The sequence below is a fragment of the Sciurus carolinensis genome, unplaced genomic scaffold (assembly GCF_902686445.1).
Source record: "Sciurus carolinensis unplaced genomic scaffold, mSciCar1.2, whole genome shotgun sequence".
NCBI classification, from domain to species: Eukaryota; Metazoa; Chordata; class Mammalia; order Rodentia; family Sciuridae; genus Sciurus; species Sciurus carolinensis.
Window position 1 is genome coordinate 658,342 of NW_025920148.1, and position 21,542 is coordinate 679,883.

The following is a 21,542-nucleotide window of genomic DNA, read 5'->3' on the forward strand; positions in this document are numbered from 1 at the left end:
AAACATTCTATTGACTTATAAGAACTCATATATTAAAGATATTAAGCCTACTTTGGCATATTTTAGCCAGTATTTTCTGTTTTTTCACTTAAATTTTAAGGTGTCAAACATGCATTTTTAAAATTTTCATGTAAAATTGATCAATTGTTCCCTTAAAAGTTTCATGCCAGGAAAGCTTCTTCAACTCTAAAAGTAGATAGGTACTGATGGCTCTTTCAACATTAGTTATGAAGTATGGAGCTACTTTACTTTCTGAATACTACACTATCTAAATTATCTGCATATTAAGGAATCCAATCTTTTACATGCATTGTCAAATTTTATAACAATAAATAAATTATTTTACATACTAAGGGTTATTATTATGGCTCCTAATATATTCCAATGATCTGTCAATAACTAAAATAGCATTTTATAAAGATTATTTTATCAGTATCTGGAATTACTAAGGATGGAGGTTGATCACGAAACATGAAGAGACAAAAATGTATGAATCACAATAATGTCTTACCAATAAGATGTGCCAATGAAAGATTTTCACTTTGTTATAGTAGCTGCAACCTCAAAATGAGCTAGTGATAAAAAGAATAGAATAGAAAATTTTAATTCTTTTCAGAGCAAGTAATGTTTCTAAGTTTCACAGTTCCAATAATGCTATAGGCATAACATTATTAATAATTCAGATATTTACATCAGGTAACTACATCAATTGAATACCTTAATCTTTCTTAGTTTAAAACAAACTCATTAAATGATATAATAGAATTTTACTGCAATAAAATGTACTTTATTAAGAACAAAGTCAATTAAAATATTTTTATTACAAGCTTACTGAAGTTAATTTGGGAAACAAAAAAAAATTGAGCACATGGGCAAAATACATTCCTGAATTTCTTTTATCCTAACAGGGATAGTATTTTCCTATTTTTAGAAATGTCCTTTTTTTGTTATGTAACTTTTGTATTGTTTACTGTTAAAAATGGTTAAAAAAAACTAGAGTTCATTTTTGTCATTTATCAGAAAATTTTACACTCACATATTTAAAAATATTAATTATTGAATTATATTCCATAAGTAATAAGCTGTGGTTTAACCATTTTTCTACTGCTAGAACTATGTATTTTTTTTTCCTAGTATAAGTAAATACCTCTAAGAATATGGCTGTTTCATCTTTAGGATTAATTTTTACAAATTGAGTCTCAGGACTAAAAATTACTGTGCCAAAGTATAAACATTATTATGATTCAATATGAAAATTAAAATTAAATAATGTCAATTCTCATATAAAAGTTTATTAATTTTTGGAAAAAAATTTTGAAATTTGAAACATACCTATTTTTATCATCACCATGGTCTGTTTATAAATTATTTGCACCCCCCAAAAATACAAATTCTAAAAAATTAGCATCAGAAATTTCTTCTGATACAATTAGCAATTTAAACATATTAAATGAACTTACTTTCATATTTCTATGCAGTTTGCTTTTAGTGTACAAATAGGCAAGACCCAGAGATAAAAAAAAAAAAGTATCTGTCATGAGCACTAAAGTCTAATGGCTTGCCTATTTCCCTCCTCCAGCACCCACTGGGAGCAGGGTCTGCTCATGCTCACTGAGTTTGCCCTGGATGATTGCACCTCGCCGAACCACCAAGCGCATGAGCAGAACTGAGGACCAGAGCGGAAGTGAGGCAGGGCTGCGGGCGCCTCTGGGTGGTGGCGACAGGCGGTCATGGCGTCCTCCAGAGGTCTCCTGGTTTCTCTGATGGTGTTGGTGCTGTTGCTTCTGGATTTCTGTGGCCCCCACAGGCAACAGAGCAACATGCATGTCATCATGGAGGAGAACTGGAGGGAATTGCTGGAAGGATAATGGATGTTAGAATTGTGAGTGTGGGTGTTTGTCCCGCGATGCTGTTCGGTCCCCTCGGAGCCTGCTTACCCTACCTCATCCCCTCTTCCTCAGGCAGGCCTCAGCTTCCCTGGGACTTCGCTCCCAGTCCCTGAGCAGGTGCCTCAACTCCTCCGGGTCTCCAGCTTCTTTTCTTCTGCACCTGTGTTCCAGTGTTTCTTTTCTAGTGCTGTGGTGCGCCAAAGGATTTGTGTGCCATCAAATTCTCTCTTAACTTTTCTTCAGGGATTTGAGATTGGGATTCCAGCGTCATGGGGTGGGGGTGGAGTCTGACTAGTTACCTTATTCTTTATTTTAGAATCATCCTTTATAGACGGACATCCAGGCTTATTTTCTCTAAGTTTACAGAAGAGAATATTGAGCACAATCTCTAGCTTTTTGTTTATCCTTAAGAAACATCCATTTGTGGTGTTGGAAATTGGGACTTTTTGTTGCATATGCTGAGTTGAAATAGGGTTATTTAAAAATATTTGTGCACCCCTCCATACATTCTCTCTTATCCTCTCATTTTTCCATTGTATTTTCACAATGTAGAGAATTCTTGCATTGTGACTCCTTGGCCTCCGTGATATTGCATTAAGGAATTATTACTTTAATTATTACAAACTCTTAAGAGCATTAGGTTGCAGTAATTTAGCAAAACTCTGTGTATTGTGTGGTAGTTCTACCTTAAAGTCCTTTCTGCTGCCATAGGAAATAAATGCCTTTGTTTTAGATGCTAAATAGTTGGTGGTGGTAGTATGATTAAAAAGAGTGGTGTAACTGATATTAACCAAAACAACCATTATTGAATATTACCTGTATACTGCACACTACAATAACCTTTAAATGCATTATTGTATTTAATTCCCTAATGATAGTTACTACTATCCCATTAGACAGATGCCTAATTTATCTGGCCAGATATTGGTATATTGTGTTTCTTTGGGCCACCAAAATAAGCATGCAATAATTGTTAGAACACCTGCTTCTTTAACAAGACTCAGGTATTTTCCTGGATCATGGATGAAGTAAGTTGGCAATTAAGGAAGCAAGTGGTGTGGACATCCCTTAGGGAGATCCCAGAAGACAGTAACTAAATTTTGAATTCATAAAACATAAAAACAAAAATAAAATAGGGAAAAATGTTTATTATGCACATACTCTATTGTTGAAGTTGTTGAGGAGGGGAAATATAACCAGTGGAAGTATTTGTTTTTTTTTTTTTTTTTTTTCATCAGTAGCTTGTTTTAGATTTGGACATGTAAAATATTTAATTATATAAACAATATGTTAAGCAGTAGAGCTTATGAATTTATATGCAAAATAGTCAAATGTTATTTTGATATTTTTTAATTCATTTGATCAAACAGTAAATATAGCATCAGAAGAGGTAGTAAGGAGAAAACAACAAACAAAATACACTGACAATGAGCTAAATCCAAATTAGAACATCTATTAGAAATTATAGAAGTGTTTTCCTTCTTTGTCCTTGACTAAATATTTAAGATTCAACAAATCTTTAGAAAACACAAGATACAATACATTAGAAAAAAAAAGAAAGGATTGCTGAACAGGATGGGACAGACCTGTAATCCCAGCCACTCAGGAGGCTGAAGCAATCCCTATCCCTGATACCAAAAAAAAAAAAAAGAAAAAAAAGAAAAGAAGAAAAGAATGAAAGAAAAAGGAATTAATTTTCTTAACAGTGTGCTTTTAATTGCAAGTGAATTATTTTCAGTTACTCTATTCCTGATCAGAAGTTGTTATAGAGATATTTTCATTGTGATGTAATTTATTATTAAGGAGTTTGAGTTTTATATATATTACTAGTTTGCTTTATTCTGCAGTCCTGTTTTTGAAATTTTTCCTAAAACAAGAAAATGTCAATACAGAAATTGTATTCTTATTTTTTTACATGTATGGGCTTCATTTGTTCTGGTTCTATAAGCTGAGGGAAATTACAATGTACAGTAAAGTAGAAAAACAAAATTCTAGGAAAAAATTAGAACCTGGACGATTGTGAATGTCATTAAAATGCTAGTATTTTTGGTCACAGAATATGTAAACCCAGAGTCTTGGAAACTGACTGGCTTTAGTATTTGTGTGGAAGTTAGGTTTTAAATGATATTTTTATATAATAATGCAGGTCTCTAGCTTCTTTTTTATTTTATTTTTTTCTAGCTTCTTTTAATATGAATAGTCTTCCTTCCTAGAACTGCCATCCCTGTGGCAATCCTGCTGCATAGTAGTAGTAGCTGTCTTAAGTTGAAACTTGTATTTCCTCATTCACCATAGCCCAGGGTACTTTCTATTTTTCCAACACCTTGCATTTTACTCTGCAGTATAAAATTGTTAAAATGGTAAACTTCAAAAACAGTCTTCAGCTTTCTGGTGGCCACATGGTTGTAGAAAAATCCAAGCATTTCTAAAGAGCTTTATTTCATAAGGCCCTTGTGTCTTTAAAAATTTACTCTCAGGTTTGCTTTATTATGGATGGTTATGATCCTTAATTCACATTTCTTAATATTCAGATTGTTAGACCCATAGATATGTTTTCATGTGCACAAGATTGACCAATTTATTTTTAGTTTTTAGTGTAAATATTCTTAATGAATTATATGTTTAAAATATTCTTCAGCTGGGGTTGTAGGTCAGAGGTAGAGTGCTTGCCTAGCATGCATGAGGCACTCAGTTCAATCCTCAGCACCACATAAAAATAAATATAGGTGTATTGTGTCCATCTACAACTAAAATATTTAAAAAATATTCTTCATAATTTTGTTTTATTCCAAGATTAGTAATCATGAGAGCACTTAGCCTTTTGTTTTTAAACTATATTTTAGTTATGCACTGTACTGTCCTGCTTGTCAAAATCTTCAACCAGAATGGGAAAGTTTTGCTGAATGGAGAAGAAGATCTTGATGTTAATGATGTAAAAGAAGATGTTGCAGAGCAGACAGGTACTGTAAGTCTGGAAAAATTTTTTTCTTTGCCAATTATGTTAAAATTTATCTAATTTAAAATATCTTATGCTCTTAGCCTTTCATTACATTTTAAAAACAGTGTTTTGCATCTATTTAAATTAGTCCAAAATCAGTGAAGCTTACCTGACTTGTCATCTTTCTTATGGGGGCTCAGCATTCAATGACTGCAAAAAGCAGATTCCCTAGTTGTGTATAGAGCTCATTGTTTGTGTTGTTCTAAGGGACCTTGAAGATATCATTTACTTCCTATTCCTGTCCATATAAATTTCTCTTATCTGTTCTTGTGCTCCAGTCTCCCAACTATTATGTAAGATGTCTTTGAGAAGTCTTAGAACACTGTGGTCCAAGTACACATTGGTCAAGTCATCATTTGCAACTCACCAAGTTTCAGGATAAGGACATGTTTCTTTCAAAGTCAAGGTCACATTCTCTGATTTGACTCTAAAATTGAATTTCAGATTTAATGCCTATGATTTGACATGTGGGCTCTTAATTACAAAGCCCTAAGGTAGTAGTGTCAAATACACTCTTGTCATGGTCCACTACCCAAGTGTGGGTCTTGTCCTTGATGCTTCTGTCTTAACCAGCCCCAGTCTTGTTCTTGGTGGTAACAATAAAACTGGCTAGTTGAACTGTCCCAAGTGGTAACAAGAGTAGCTGTTTTGCTGACCACTTACCTGTTGCAACTCTCAAGAGTTTTTTATTTCTGGTTTACTCATCACATAACCTTATAAGATATGTAATATACCATATTACAGATAAGAAAACAGGTTAATTCTCAGTCATCAGTACTTGACACATGGTTAATAAGAAATGTAAGCTGTAATTGTTATTACCTGTCTTAAGAAAGATTCATAGTCTTTCCATATTTAGCAATAATGTAAACTGCCTTTTTTCTTGTATGTCAGTTATGATTTGATTTGAAACCTAAGACCATATTGACACATCACTAGTAGTTTTATTCATACATTAGTGTAATTGACCAAGTGCTTACATATATACAAAAATGTCTTCAATGATCAAACTTAACAAACTTTTAAATTGAGCTAATATGGAATAATGTGTTTTCTAAACTTGATTTAAGTATATAATTTATGTTTTTATTTTTTATTACAAATTTCTACTATTTTAGGCATAATTTTCATATTCTTAATAGCATTTAAATAATTCAGAATCACCTTATACTTAGTGATTGTCCCATGTAAAACCTGACGTATGTTCTTTATCACTTGTAGGACTGAGTGTGTGGTTCCTACTATTTATCAGTAAGTATTTCAAGATTCTCAGTTATGGAGAAGGATGGATCATAGTGTAATTGGAATAGTAGGCCTCTCTCTTGGATCATGTTTGAAGAGCTGAGGTAATCCAATCCAGCAAATATTTTAGAGAGCTCATTTTGATTTTATAGTACCCTAAGTTCCTTTAGATAGACAGATGATACTTGAAGTAGTCTTTGTTGTCAGAGATTTATAGTTAATTGGAAAGTAATGCTCTTGTGAAATGGTGTGATCCTCTTCAATATAGGAAATGGTTGTAAGCCCAGAGTGCTGATGTATCCTTTGGGAAATAGGATGAAGGGGAGATCTTGCTGTTTGCTGGAGTGGTTTCTGGAGAACACAGGGTTTTAAGGAAATCTTGGAAGTAGAGCTGTCAAGAGTGCAGGGTAGAAGATGGTGCAGTGAGGAGAGGAGGGGCATCTGGCCATTTGGCTTCTGGTTTGGGGCTGACAGGCCCCTGGGAAGCCAATTGTATCTGCTGGACCATGCAAGAATCCTAATCACACAGGATGAACACTTTCCTGATATTTAGGTGCTTTTCTATTTATCTCAACAAAATTTTGAACTCAGGATGTGGCGGGTATTTCTATGTTGTCTTCTAGAGTGTGTAGTCCTGCTTCTTTTATCCAGCAACTTTCCCTACTGAAATATGGATACCTTTCTACACATTACCTCCATGGTTTGGAATGAAAAAAACTGCTTTTCTTTTGTTTCACCTTTCATATTCAACACAGAAGGAAGACCTTAGGATACAGTTATCCTGCTGACCTCTCCAGGAAGAAAAATGCAAGTGATATGGGTCTTCTGCAACTTGCTTAATTGTCAAAAAATTATTTTGCAAGCCGAAGGCCGATGTGTAATTTGAAACAGGTACTTAAGTCATGATATTTGTGAATACTTTGCCTTTTACTCCCAACAAGAAGACTAACAAATGGAAAGTGTGGATGACTTCAGGGTTTTTAAAAAATGTCTTCCTGTTTTGGCCACTATTATGATAAGCATATTTGAGACTGCAGCAGTAAATTCCAAATATTTGTTGTAATTTGAAAAGAAGGAGAAGTTAAAAAGGGACACACATCTCTAAATCCTGGTTCATCTTGTGACATAGATTAACTGGACAGAAATAAGGATCCAGTTTTGCAGTTAATCCTTTGATATGATAAAGAATCATAAAGACAATGTATCAAGATTGATTGATTTCATATCTGATATACCTAAATAGAGTCTGTACAAATACACACATTTTTTACATGTGTAAATCCACATTTTTGGATGAAAGTAGGGATTTTTCTCCTGGAGAAAGAAGCTGTTGTTGACTTTTTGAAAGGTCTTGGAAACTTTGCTATTTTTAATTTTTTTTCATTCTTCTTAAAGAGGACCAGATAGTGTAGCAGCTAATTCTGTGAATGCATGCTTTCATTTAGTTGAAAGAATGGTAAAAACATACAACCCAGTTTGAGTCCATGATGGTGTTGTGCCCAGCTGCTTGAGACCCCACAAAGACCTCCAGAGACCACGATCAATGCGAGCAACAAAGAGTCATTTATTAGCAAGCTCGAGCCTGGTCCTTTGTGCACTCGGTAACCAGTGATGCTAAGAGGCCCCGAGCCCTTGTTTAGCAGGGTTTTTATAATGAAAGGCAAGCAGTTTTACAGTGTTCTTTTAATTGGTTAACATATAAAATTGTATACAAAGCATGTTAGTTTAAGTTCTGTGTCACCCTGACCTCTGAGAGGAGGGTTGTCATTATCTTTAAGTTTGCTTTTTGGGTCAGCCACCTGGCCTTTACAGATAAGATAAAGAGTTGAAAATTCTTTGTGGCTTTTATGAGGGGTTGAGGGCAGTTTGGGAAGAGCCTTGTATTTACACAGGTGCAAGCTTTTTCTATCTTTTCATTCCCCCTCTCCAAGAACATTTAGAGAGCCAATCTTGGGTCTCTATTGTTTTAATTCTTGCTGCTTAATGGGCTGATATTTGGCCTTTAGCACCATTAGCTGTACCATATTTATTCTTTCTTTAAAAAAGGCAATTAACTTATTGATTATACAAAGTCCTATAGTTAAAGCTAGTAGCAACAATATTAGGGGTCCCACTATAGCGGACACCAGAGTAGTTAACCAAGGGGAAAAATTGAACCAGGATTCAAACCAGTTCTGACTAGCTTCCCGTTCTTTCTTTCTGTTTGTTAGTCCTTCTCTGACTTTTGCCATATTATCCTTGATTATCCCAGAGTGATCTATATAAAAACAACATTCTTCTCCTAGGGCAACACAAAAGCCTCCTTGTTGTAAAAATATTAAGTCCAAACCTCTTCTATTTTGTAAGACCACTTCAGCTAGGGAAGTTAAAGATTGTTCTAAATGAGAGATTGAATCTTCTAAATGCTCTATGTCCGCATCTATTGCTGCTCTTAGATTGGAATAATGTTGGTTCTGAGTGACTAAGGATGCTACTCCAGTTCCTAACCCTCCCAAGCTAGCCCCGAGCAGCAAACTAAGAGTTAGAGTGGTAATAGGTTCCCATTTTTGTCGAATGGGGTTCTGTTTCATGCCCCATCCTTGTTCAATCATAGTCATAAAACTCTGGTGCCCATGGTAAATTAGTTGCAACAAAACCAATCTGACTAGAACACAGTAATCCTTTGACTGTTTTAACACACTCCAGTGGACACAGGGGTTGAGTCCAGAGGAGCAAGTCCACCAGGTATCATTGTGGAGTATTACAAAAGAGTTTTCTGCCTCAGGTTGGAGTCCCCATGTTGAGTGACAGAGGGACCGGCTGGCATGGGGCACTGTTCCTAAACAGAGCCCTTGCCCTGACACTTGCTCTAGGGTTAGGGACTGTTTAGATCGCCAACGGCAGTCCTGAAGCTTGGTGGAGATAGTAACATGCACTTGTACTGCTACTCCCTCATAATATGGGAGAACAGTGTCATAGCAGAGCCAGCAGTACCTGGTCAAATTAGGGTAGGTGGCATTGAGCACCAGGAAGGACCAAGACAAAAGGCTCAGAAGGAGATGAGCTTCTGTTTGAATTGGATCTACAATTGACTGTTCATGGGGTTGTTTAGTCCTTAAGTAGGGGGCACTTAAGGAGTGGGTGGTTGTTTGTGGGGTATTTGGGAAGCTAGTAACTGATTTAATAATTTTTGGACATCAAGTAGGGGGGATGACCAGAATTCTTTGGGCTGGAGGGCGTAAAATTTGGTTAGGCCCTAATTGCTGGGTGAAAAGCTTTATAATCATCCGAACAGTGAACACAACCCCTAAATCAGGTCCCTCAGCATAGAGGTGTAACCCCCATGATCGGGTTCTTATCCATTGTCTATCCCGCTTTCCCTTATCGGTGAAGGTGATTAAGAGGGGGTTACAACTATTGTTACATGAAGCTTTTTTACCTCACTTGACTTCAATTAAATCATGAGAGGCTTTTATCCAATAAGCCTGCCCTGTAGTTTCACATTCCCCATTTAGCACAGAAATAAGATTCTTCCCCTCCACATTCTTTCTGGTGAGAATAACCAGGACACACATAGAAGGGGAGATGCTGAAGTTCCTCCCTCCCAGGAGCATAAGCACAGTTAAATTTCCTTGTTCTCCCACTAACTGTATCTGAAAGAGCCCATTTACTTAGGTGTAATTTTTCATTAATACTAATAGTGCCTGTTCCCACAGAAAAAGCCCCATTTGCTAAAGTGCAAAGGTCTACTTGCAGTTCAGGCCACCATGTCCATAAAGGGTGGTATTCAGTCACAGTCAGGCTGGAAACTCTTGCCGCTGGGTTGGTTACTTCCCAGGTGATTTCATAAGGCTGATGTGGGTTGAGGTTGGTGGCTCCAAAGACTGGAGCTACAGCTGCAGTTGTGGCTAGGGCAAAATAACAAAGCAAAAGTAAGAACATAGTCACAGTCTGTGGTGGCAAAGCTTGATCTTTAGCAGGTTGTCTTTGGACCTGTCCACTCTCCACGTAGAGTCATCTAGGGCAGGAAGCACAATGTTGGAAAGGGATTCAGTTGGCTTGACGTGGGTGTGATGAATCCAGGGGGTGACACTGTCGACTTTGAGAGTGGTGGGTGTAGTCAAAATGACCATGTAGGGACCCTTCCACCGTGGTTCCAGGTTACTCTGTTGGTGTCACTTCACTAGGACCCAATCACCCGGGTGGAAGTTGTGAGTAATAGGAGGTGGGCCTGACTCATACAGGCTTTTGAGCTTTGGACAAACTTCTCTGTGGGCCCTCTGCAGGGCCTGGAGGGAAAATAAAAGTTTAAAATCATCTACAGTTTCTTCCTTTAGGAGCCACTCAGTCAGATCAGGGAGTATTGGAGGTGGGGTCCCGAACATGATTTCATAAGCGGTGAGTCCCATCTTGTAGGGAGAATTATGCACCCAATATAGGGCATAGGGAAGGAGAGCCACGCAGTTACTGCCAGTCTCCATGGTTAATTTAGTCAAGATCTCTTTTAAAGTTCTGTTCATTCTTTCTACCTGTCCTGAGCTTTGGGGTCGATAAGCACAATGTAGTTTCCAATTTGCCCCAAGTACTGAAGCTAGCCCCTGACTTACCTGTGAAGTAAATGCTGGCCCATTGTCTGACCCTATCATTATGGGAAATCCATACCATGGCAGGAGGTCTTCTAAAATCTTTTTAGCCACTATTTGTGCCATTTCTCGCTTGGTAGGAAACGCTTCGACCCCTCCTGAAAAAGTATCTACAAAGACTAATAGATATTTATACCCATACTTTCCAGGTTTTACTTCAGTGAAATCAACTTCCCAATATGCCCCTGGCCTATCTCCCCTTAATCTATTTCCTGATTCCCACTTACTATATCCTGCATTTGTTAACTTACAAACCCTGAAACTTTTGACAATCTGTTCTATCTTAATTTGCACACCTTTAATTCTAATTCCTGCTTGCTGCATCAAGTCCTGTAATTTTCTTGTCCCCATGTGGGTGGTCTGGTGGAGCCTTTGCAACACTTTCTGTCCCATCAGTTCTGGAAGTATTATCTGGCTTTCAGAGTCTTTCCACCACCCATTTAAGCATTGGGCTAGTGGCTGCTGGTGAAAACCATGATAAGTCCTCTTCCTTTTAAGTTGGATATTTTGGAAGGGCTTGTGGGTCAGAGTCTGGGAGTTGAGCAACTGTAATCAAGCCTCTCTGGAGGGCTATTTCTTGTGCTGTCTTATCATTGACCCTGATGTCAAAAGCTGCTCCCATTCGTGAACCACACGGCATCTGCATCAAGCAGCGGATGATCTTACAGGTCTTCTCTAAGCCCATGAACCTAGGCTAGGACTTCTGAGCAGTCATGTATGGGTGTGTCCAGGTCAGGGTCAGGTAGCAGCATAGCAGGATTGAAAGCTGAGGGTGCCTGAAAAATAATCCTGAGAGGGTTAAGCAATAGGCTCTGATAATGTGTGAGCCAAGCATTACTGAGCCATCGATCTGGAGGTTGTCTCAGGATTCTCTCAATAGCATGTGGAGTGATCACATGTAATTCTTGTCCCATAGTCAATTTATCAGCATCTTTTAAATCCAGCACTGTATACCATTGTCTGTAAGGAGGAATCACACTCAGAAGTGTATATGAATTAGGCACAGTAGGGTGTATGTCTGCCACCCTTTTGTTTACCTCTCGTAGGTCCTGTACTGGATGGTACTCATCTGAGTTGGGCTTCCATATTGGAAGCATGGGGGTGTTCCATGCTGACCAGCAAGGTCATAGTACCCCTTGGTTCAGCAGTCGCCTGATGTGGGGGGTTATTCCTGTTCGAGCCTCCCTGATCATGGGGTATTGTTTGACCCTAACGGGGTTAGCTCCTGGTTTTGTTTCTATATAGAGGATGGGCTGATGTTTAACTAACCCGATTCCCCCAGTCTCTGCCCAAGCATCTGGGAACCGCTGTACCCAGTCTTCAATGTTTTCATCAGGGGATTGCGGCTGCTGGTGTAGCCGATATTCATCCTCCAAAGTAAGAGTTAGCATAGGTAACAATTTTCTTTGTCCATCTGTTACCTGGGTGCCTTCGGGATGAAAATAAATTTGGGCCCTGATTTTGGTTAATAAATCTCTTCCCAACAAGGGATAGGAGCTGTCGGGTATGACTAAGAAGGAGTGGGTCACTTTTCCCTTTCCCAAGTCTATTGTTCTTTTGGTCGTCCAAGGGCACCTTTTAATCCCCGTAGCCCCTTGCACCCATGAGGTGCTTGTTGAAATCTTTCCTTGAGGGTCAGTCAAAGCTGAATATTGAGCTCCTGTATCCACCAAAAATTGCACTGGAGTCCCCTCCACTTTCAGAGTTACCCTAGGTTCGGGGAGGGGTTCTGAACCCCGTTGCCCCTAATTGTGCATTTCATTTTGGGTGACCACTACCGATGGTCTCCTAGTTGTCCATTTACCATCTCTGGATCTATGGTTTCTTTTTTTAGGGCATTCTTTAGCCAAATGACCTTTCTCCTTACAGTAGGCACACTGATTCTGACCCAGATCATGTGCTCTGGAGTTCCCAGTTGGTGGTCGATTGCCTGGGAGTCTGTTTCTTTCTTTTTCTGTCCTTCTGCCCTGTACTGCTACTGCTAATGCTTTAGTCATTTCCCTAGTAGCCCTAAGCTGTTTTTCTTCTGGTGCATCTCTGTTATTGAATACCCACTGGGCTATTCTCATTAAGCCTTGAATACTTTTCCCTTCTAAGTCCTCTATTCTCTGTAACTTACACCTTATATCTGGTGCTGCCTGGTTAACAAAGCTCATTACTACTGCTGCCTGATTCTCAGGTGACTCTGGATTCATAGGAGTGTACTGTCTAAATGCCTCCATTAATCTTTCTAAATAAGCTGAGGGTGATTCTTGCCTTTTTTGCATGATGAATACACCTTGGCCAAATTAGTGGGCTTATGAGCTGCTGCCCAGAGACCCCCCATTAGAGTCTGGTGATAAACCCAGAGCCTCTCCCTACCTTCAGCTGTATTGTAGTCCCATTCATCTTGTGGAGGCCTGGACAAGGGGAATGAAGCATTAATTAGGTCAGGGTTTACAGTGGGTTGTCCATCATCCCCTGGGACCAACTTTCTGGCTTCCATCTGGATTCTCTCACGCTCCTCGGTTATGAACAGGATCCGGAGTAACTGCTGACAGTCATCCCAAGTAGGCTGTCACTAACTCTTAGTAATACATTTACATTTAAATTTTTATCTCAGTGAAATAAGTAACCAATTTTACATATACCTTACTGATAATAGGTCCCATGATAGAACATTAAATGATAGAAATAAATCTCCCAATAAAATGTACTCTTTAAGTTTAAAATTACCATTACAGACAAGTTTATTCTGGAGAATAGCAGCTTGACAAATTTCCTGCTTTAAAAACTTGTATCCCTGGAAAATATGAATACATTTAATATACAAAGAGTGACCATTTCACAATTACCTTGACACTTTAATCTTACTAAGTTCAATTTAAAAAAAAAATTTAGACTCTGTAACATAGTACAATACTCTTAACAGTTGTTTAACCATAATTGTAAATACCCCAATTTTTAAGACTAATTGTTTTAAAGAATAAAACTTAATAGACACAAAGTTAAGAGTAAATTAGTGTTTCTAAGAAATCCTTGTCATTTTACCATGTCATTTTACCATATAGGTTAAACTTTGGCTTATATCAGAACATTAGTATTTCACCTTAGAAAAAACCTTAAATAGCTTCAACTGTCTCATATACATACAACCAACTTAGTTACACACAAACTTGTTGAAACTTGCCCTTTACTTACACACAGACTTTCTTAGCACTTACTTAGACCCTCATGTATTCCATCACACAAGCACTTTCTTACCCAGAAACATTTCCTTTTCCTTTTTATTAAATATATTTCCATACCCAGAACCTTTTATTTTCTCTTTCCTATCTGTTGACCCCTTTTTGTCCACATTCTGAGACAACTCTTATGAAATTTTTGAATTTAGACAAATTACTCCAATTTAACAAGATAAAATACTTTGTTGTTTATACTACTCTAACTGAAACACAGTGAGAGGGGAGATGGTAACTCTAAATCCAAATCTAAGAGCTCCTTGGAGCTTTGCAGAACTGGAGGGGGAGCAGGGGGAAGTGGTAAGGGAGCAGATGGAACACTCACCCTCTGACTTGGGGTTTTACCTGTTAGAACATAACTCTTAATAACCTTGTTTTTAGTAATGACACAAAACAATGTTAAACACTTTTTAATTTACCAACCTATGAAAACACCAATAATGTTTAAGTATGTTACTCCATGGAATTTAAGGACTTAAGAGTACTTGATGTTATTTAACAATTAGCATTTTAACTTTGCAAATTAATCAGATGTCACCAACAAACACATTTGAGTAGTTCATACATGTTAAATTTAATTTACTTATTTTGAAAAAAGCAAGATATCAGACAAGTGTCCTGAACAGTATTTGCCATCTCTTTCCTGTTGAAGAAAAGTCCTAGAAACAATTGATATTAGACATTGTTTAACATCAACATTTCATTAGTTTGACCACCTAGAGACTTGTGAGTTATTTCTAAAGACATTTTACTTTTATTAGTTTACCCAATTCAAATTGAACCCCTTTAAATCACATGAATAAAAGGATTTGGATCCATTTTTAAAATTTTAATTTTATGCACGCTTATTACAAAAGCAAAGACCTTGTAATGTTTATCTCCATTGCAATGTAACAGATGTTCAAAAGTAACTCTAGAGTTGGATAAAAATAGAACTGATCAAAAAGAAAAAAATCATTAACCTAGGTATTATGTAGGATCAAAATTATGAGCTCAAAAATACAGCATTAAAGAAAAACAAAACAAAACAAGAATCCTAGAAAATGAGTTAGTTCTGTGTAGCAGCACAGGAGTTTAAAATGGACACCTTCCCCCCCCTCAGGTCACCCCCCTTCCCACTGAGACTGCTGCAGTCTACATTCCAATGCAGGCTTCAGCAAGGCCAGGCAGGGGGGAGGGGGGATCACCTAGGACTTTTTAACCCTTTTTCTTCCTGGTTGAGAAATCAGGTTAGGTTTGAATGCAGAAAATCACAAAACATTATTTCTCACTACTTTTGAGGAATGGAGCTGCTGAGCTCTCTGCCTAGGGGGATTGGAGTAAACAAATCTCTCAGGAACAAGGAGAAGGACTGTAAAGTATACTGCAATGAGTATCCCTAAGCCTAAGATTGAATTAACACAATGAAGAATTTAATATGAGAAAAGAGTAAAGAGCGTACGGTACAATACACAAACAGACAGACATATAGTGCGCTAAATCAAAATTGGCTAGTTGGTATTTTGTTAATAAAAGCAAACAATTTCTGATTGCAACAAAGTGTTGCCCAGATGCAACACGAAAGTTGTCCAGATGTGACAGACTCATCCAGATGCTACAAAGAGTCACCCAGATGCAACACAAAGGTTGCCCAGATGCAACACGAAACTTGCCCAGATGTGACAAAGACTCATCCAGATGCAACAAAGAGTCGCCCAGATGCAACACAAAGGCTGCCCAGATGCAACAAGAAGGCTGCCCAGATGTGACAAAGAGTCACCCAGATGTGAACAGAGTTGCCCCGATGGGTCGAGGGGATATCTCCCAAGACCCTGCTGGGGATCTATAGCATGTCCGCCAGGACATTGCCAGCCCAGAACCAGAACCTGCAGGAAATCCAGACCAGAAAAATGTGGCAATGCCTTACTCACCGGCTGAAGGTGTCACTTATGACTCTATGATCAGGTGTCTGGGTGGGCTTGGGAAATCCCAGGTGAGCCCCAAGATGCGCCCAGTGGCTCGAGACCCCACAAAGACCACCAGAGACCACGATCAATGCAAGCAACAAAGAGTAATTTATTAGCAAGCTCAAGCCTGGTCCTCTGTGCACTCAGTAACCAGTGACACTAAGAGGCCCCAAGCCCTTGTTTAGCAGGCTTTTTATAATGAAAGGCAAGCAGTTTTACAGTGTTCTTTTTAATTGGTTAACATATAAAATTGTATACAAAGCATGTTAGTTTAAGTTCTGGGTCACCCTGTCTTCCCAGAGGAGGGTTGTCATTATCTTTAAGTTGCTTTTGGGTCAGCCACCTGGCCTTTACAGATAAGATAAGAGATGAGATGAAAATTCTTTGTGGCTTTTATGAGGGGTCAAGGGCAGTTTGGGAAGAGCCTTGTATTTACACAGGTGCAAGTTTTTTCTATCTTTTCAATGGAACCCTATTCACCTAAGATGAGAGGCTGCTGTACTACAGTTTTATTCATCCTGTTTTTGTGGAGTCACATAGCAGAGTAGAGTAAATTTTGTGACCAAGCTGGAAGAAAAGTAGCAAGAGTAGTTTTTTAGTTAAGATGGTGTGATGGACCCTATAGTATAACCTACCTTCAACTTTGGTGTTCCATCCAGCGAAAACTTCGCAGAGAAAGGAGACACCACCAAGCTTTTTTGATGAGATTTATTGCATCCTCCCTGTTTTCCTGCCTCCTTTGTTTTCCCTATCTCCCTTCTTCTACCCTGGCCCTCTCTCTTCCCCCAGGCTCCTAGCTTATCAGCCAATTATAGCAAAGCTTTATTTCACGCAGGAGAGCATGCAGAGGAATATCAGCATAGCACTATATGAATCATGAGCTGTCCACACGCAGCATGATATTAGATAGCCAATCCTAGAGCCTGGCGTTAACACGTCATAAGTCTCCAAGGAAGTAGTAGACAAGCAACCTTTTTGTATACTTCCTTATTTGGTATCCAGTGCCCTTTGGCTCACTGCTAGGTGCCATCTTGTCCAAGATGGCCCTCAACACTTTGGACATAGAGAAATAGAAGAAAAAAAAATGAGAAGTTTTTATATAACTCCTTTTTCCTGAGAAAAAAAACAAAAATGTCTTATGTAGCACCATTTGACTTTTTGGGAATTTTACATTATATTGTCCCATTTTTTTTGCAAAGTCATAAGTAACTCTTTTCATTCAACTCAGATGAGTACTCTGATTTATTTTTCTAGGTGGTAGGTATAATGTGAAACTGAAAAGGCTGGGACTCAGGTAAATTTCCACACTTGAAATTGAACTTTCTCATCAGTAAATGGTCCATCTCAGAAACAATGTTCCCAATCCTATAGTTGTTTCATTGTAGATTTAGGAAGAAATTCTGGATCTGAAAAAAACCTCAAAAAGAAAAATAGTTCCAATAAGAAGCATGAATCTTGTGTTTCATTCATCATAGATTGAGAAGAAATTCAGGGTTTGGAAAAACTCAAGAAATATGAATTTTCCTTTTTTTCCCCATTAACAGTTATATGATGAAGACTATATTGGAAAACTGTCCTTGCTTCCAAACAACCAGAAACATTGTATGATGTCAAACCTTTCATAAGAAGCATGAAAAACTTTATTAGTAGAGAAAGAATCTTAAACTTATTTGATAAAATTAAGAATAGGTAGTATTACTGGATCATCTGTTTTCTTGAATGGTTGCTAAGGACCAGGGATGCTGTGATGCTGGGAACATACAGCAGATATACCAAAAATTGAGAGTGGTAGAAATTGCCAAAAATGGAAATGTTGAGCATTGTTATGATTGGATTGGTCAACCAATTTGATTCTAATGTAATTGCTTTTTCACAAAATAGTGTACCTAAAATGTATAATTTTTTAAAAATTTATTTTAATAGAGAGCATTTACTAAGTGGGAAATCATAATAGTAATAATTTGGTTAAAGGTAACTTAGATCTGGCATGGTGACACATGCCTGTAATCCCAGCAGCTCAGAAAGCTGAGCAGGAGCATCTCGTGTTCAAAGCCAGCCTCAGCAAAAGCAAGGTGCTAAGCAACTCAGTGAGATCCTGTCTCTAAATAAAATACAAAATAGGGCTGGGATATGGCTCAGTAGTCTAGTGCCCCTGAGTTCAATCCCCAGTACCACTCCTCCAAAAAAAAAAAAAGAAGGTAACTTAGATTTCTCTTTAAGTAACCCCACATGCCACTTTCTGTTATTTTCCTTTAAGTATTTTGGAATTGTTAAAGACAGAAAGTCTATATACATAGGTCCCACTGATAAGACTGGTTCTGTGTGCCTTTGTTTTCCTGGGGTAGGGACAGGGGGATTAAAGGATAAGCATTGTAGATCTCAGAATCACTTGACTCTTTCATTCTTAAAAGGCAACTTCCATGGTCAGGGAAGGGTTCTATTGATAGTAGCTTCTCTTTAAATGTCCTATGTTGTCAGTCCATGTTAGATACTGGAATAGTCAAGCAATATTCAGACATCTGCATGATTATGAGGATATGGTTACAAATTATAATGTTGTCAACAGTTCAGTTATTTCACACAGTTAAATGTTCCCCTTAACAGTTATGTTAATAGTTCTAAATGCTAAAGTATGCTACTAGTTTTTGTAGTCTCAACGTATGTAATTAAAAGCTTTTCAGAGTTATTGTAGTCTCAAGGTTACTCTTTATGTACCTGTCATATGCAAAATATGAAGAGACTCTTGGCCTTCAGGAGTTTACATTCTCATGGTGCTCTTGGTGCAAGCAAATTGCTTCTAGTTTATTCAGACATTGCTTGACTATTAATTATACAATTTGGAAGAATCCCATGGCCAACAGTTTTTAAAGGAAGAAGCTATGCTAAATTTTAGGGCACTGATGCTTGAGTTTACATTATATTAGCTCTGCTCTTCAACTCCCCCAGGAGCTGTAAGGTAATGCATTAATGTGAATCAAAAAAGAAACTTTTCTGCCCAAGAGCTTCTTGACCATCCCATATATTACCTATGTTTTTCTATGATACAATGCCAATAAATGGCCAAAAAAATTCAAAAAAAAAAAAAGAAAAGAAAAAGAATACAGGGTAAGGAATGTGGTATTTTCAAAAAGTAAGTAAGCCTTGAGGAGAAAGTAGTGGGTGATACAGTAGTGTTAAGTCAGAGGAAACAGAAATGTGGTCTGCAATATCAGGTCTTTTAGTTTGACTTTATTGGTATTCAAATCTGGAGGTAGGAAATCTCAAATCTTCCACTTGCTCTACCTTGATGTCATCTAGTGGTAAGCTAAATATTCAGAGGTATTTCTCCTCATTTAAAATTTCAAAAACAATGTGGCAATTCTGTTGAATTTGGTGGTGTATGCTTGTAATCCCAGTGACCAGGAGACTAAGACAGGAGAATCACAATTTGAAGCCAGTCTCTGAACTTAGCAAGACACTGTCTCAGTAAAAAATAAAAAGGGTTAGAGTGTAGCTAAGTGGTAGAGCACTCCTGGGTTCATTCCCCAACACTGCCAAAAGAACAACAGAAAACAAATTGGCAGTTCCTTGGGTGTGTCTTATTGTGTTTCCTGTGCCATTTTTCCACTTTTTGTTTACTTCTTAGCCACTCATCCTCCCTTCTATCTATTTAAATTTCTTTCTCTGCTATCCCATAAGTTCTTCTCTCCCTCCCTTTTTCCTCAATTCCTTTTCCCCACATGTTCCTTAATTGGTTGTAATCAGTATTCTCAATATCACTAAATTTATCTGGAATTTCCTGACCTTTTTCTCTTAATCATGGCATTTAGCTTGCTTTTTACTCTTATTTTCTGCCTGTTGCAATCTTACTTGTCCTTCAAAGACTACTTCAATTCCATCATCTCCTTAAAACTTTGTTTTTGAATGGAGCTTCTTGTAGTCTTTTTCTCTGAATGGAAAAAGAATCCCCTGACCATGTGGTAGGTAGTAGGGACCAATGGAGCTCTTGCACTTGAAGATGCACAAACCTGGAGAACAATTAGGACTATTTGACAGAATCCCATACATAGGGAATGGGAAGGTGGAGGGGATGGAAGGAAGTGTGCAAAGTTGACTGTAAATAGAATCACTGAAGTCCCTGGGAGGAAAGCACTGCCCCAGATGTTTTCTGTAATTTAAAACTGAATGGCAGAGGTGATGTGACTGTGATGGAAAGTCCCATGAAAACAACAAAAAATCTTTAAACATAGTTTTAAAATAGCTAATAATTTTATGTTTCAGGCATTATTTTAATAACTCTTCATATGGTAATACTTTTAATATGTATGTTATACATAAAACTTAACATCATTTTCTGAGATTTATCTGCTTACTGTGCTTCATAGTACTTTCATACTTGGAAGAGTGAGAAGCAAAATCTTAAGTTTATGATTGTGTTTGGGGCTGAGATGTCATCAGTATTAATTCAACATGCTTCTACATTGCTAATGCTTTTTGAATATTAGGATGAACTAAAATCAGGTGAGGAAATAGTGAAAACAAATACAAAATTTATTTCCATTGCTATTAATATTTAATTTGATCTTTAGTTGTGAGTATGGTGAATTTAGATGCTATCCAGGACCAAGGACTAAGAAGGACTTCATCAACTTTATAAGTGGAGAAGAGTAGAAGAATATTGAACCTGTTTTATCATGGTTTGGTCCAGGCTATATTCTATAAGTATGAGGGATTTTTCTCTTATTTACTTCCCAATTAATTGGAAGAGATAATTATATTTCATATAAATAAATACATGTACACAGTTTGTTTCTTGGACACTTAAGGCATATTTGGATTTATTATGTGTTTGACATTTTTAGTTAGATCTTGTAAATCAAACACATAACCTTGATACTTATTAAACTAGGTAAGGCCATTCTGTAGAATTAAGCTTAGTGACTTTTTAGGAATATTTAGATGTTAGATTTGATCATATGTGTCATTAAAAACTTAATAGTGCCCCAAAGGCTGAACAGTATAATGGGCATGTGGTAATTTGAGAGACTCAAACATTACCTACATACATCACCTTTAAACTCCTTGATGTGCAGTGATTAATTATGTGTGATTTTTCTGCCCATTTACTTGTATGGATAATGTGTCTGAACAATATCTAATGGTATGATTGATCCCTGAGCTTAAATTTAGTTAGGAAGATAGGTATTTTTTTATACCAGTTAGGATTGTGAATGGCAAGCATATTTCTGCTACATAATATAGTACAAGGCCTCAATGGTCATTCAAGAGGCTTTTGGGAATGGTGAGTTTATGGAGGTTATCATATTCTCATCTTATTCTAGTCTCCTCACCATACTTGCCTTTGGGAGATGGGAGTGTGGCTCACCAACCATCAGAGAAAAGTGCTTTGGATTCTGGGAGTGGGAAAAAGATCAGCTCTAAGCAGTAGTTTGTAATTGAAGTGTGTCTTTTCCTTTTGTGCCTCCAGATTATTCTTAGATATCAGAATTTCTCATTGAACCATCATGTCCAGGGCAATTATGAAACCTAGTTTTCATGATATAGTTTAATTAGTGGCAGACAATAGTGAAGCCACACAGAAGTTTAAGTTCCTTTTTACTATTCCCACTTGTCAGTTTTTTGTT

General features: G+C 37.5%; 2 pseudogenes; both read left to right on the forward strand.

Annotated features, from left to right (window-relative positions):
• Positions 1–1,730: 1,730 nt before the first annotated feature.
• LOC124974430 (thioredoxin-related transmembrane protein 1-like) lies at positions 1,731–20,619 on the forward strand (annotated as a pseudogene).
• On the forward strand, positions 4,986–5,111 carry LOC124974440 (uncharacterized; annotated as a pseudogene).
• Positions 20,620–21,542: the final 923 nt, after the last annotated feature.